Source organism: Dendropsophus ebraccatus, chromosome 6 (genome assembly GCF_027789765.1).
Source record: "Dendropsophus ebraccatus isolate aDenEbr1 chromosome 6, aDenEbr1.pat, whole genome shotgun sequence".
Lineage (NCBI taxonomy): Eukaryota > Metazoa > Chordata > Amphibia > Anura > Hylidae > Dendropsophus > Dendropsophus ebraccatus.
Window position 1 is genome coordinate 139,756,351 of NC_091459.1, and position 1,170 is coordinate 139,757,520.

Sequence of the window (1,170 nt, forward strand, 5' to 3'; positions counted from 1 at the left end):
TTACACTCAGTGCAGGGTCTCAGGCTTCTCCCCTCTATCACACTCAGTGCAGGGTCTCAGGCTTCTCCCCTCTGCTATCACACTCAGTGCAGGGTCTCAGCCTTCAGACACCTAACCACAGGTTGCCAACATCTGTCCTGAACATGCAGGAGACCCCTGTACTAGACAACTCTCCAGCTCCCGGAGAACTTTCTCTCCCCTGCAGTGACTTAGTGGAGGGGGCTGGCTGGGGCTGCTGCTGCGCATGCGCGCTGCCTGCTTGAAATAAAGGAGGCGGCTGGGAGATAAAGTTCAGTAGAGTTTGGGGAAGTCTTACTGGGAGTCACAGAGCAGCAGCAGCTCCAGGAGGAGGATGACTGTGCGGGTTACATGAGAGCCTGGATGTAGAAGAAGCAGCCTGGACAGAGCATGACAGCTGGGGTTACCCTCACCCTCCACAGAGAACAAGCACTGGGAACTGCCACTTACCTCTGGTCCCTCTGGGAGTGATCTACCTGCCCTGTCCCCGGAGCCTCCTGTATACAGGTAACATGCCTAGCCCTGCAAGAACTGGGGAAGTTTGCAAAAACTTCTGAGAACTTTTCTATCACTTTAAGATACTTGCAGCCTGAGCAGTTTTCTATAGATCCAGTCAGGACTATAGCTAATAATAAGTGTGAGGCTCATATACAGGGGGAGATGGGAGCCCAGGTGGCCTGTAATATGTCTACTGGATCTCCTGTGTATTGTGGAGGAAGAGCCAGGACAGGATGATAATAGAACAGGATGGTCATATAACAGGATGATAATATAATATAACAGGATGATAATATAATATAACAGGATGGTAATAGAATAGGATGATAATATAATATAACAGGATGATAATATAATAGGATGATAATATAACAGGATGATAATATAATATAACAGGATGATAATAGAACAGGATGATAATATAATAGTTTCACATATATATATATATATATATATATATATATATATATATATATATATATTTATATATATTATGACAGGATGATAATATAGTAGTCCCATAGATGCTGGTCGGTCCAGGAAATTGAGAATGGGATCTCACAGGATGCTCCTAATCCTCATATAACATAGTCCAGTGATACAAAACTACAACTCTCATCATGCCTGTGGTTATAAGAGCATGGTGGAAGTTGT

At 43.9% G+C, this 1,170-nt stretch overlaps 1 protein-coding gene across 1 annotated transcript in view; it reads left to right on the plus strand.

Moving 5' to 3' along the window:
- Positions 1-310: 310 nt before the first annotated feature.
- OSR1 (odd-skipped related transcription factor 1) overlaps positions 311-1,170 on the plus strand; it is a 9,569-nt gene continuing 8,709 nt past the window's right edge. Inside the window, exon 1 of the mRNA XM_069974083.1 lies at positions 311-525. The gene's annotated coding sequence lies outside the window, so the exon portion shown is untranslated. The remainder of the gene's footprint in view (positions 526-1,170) is intronic.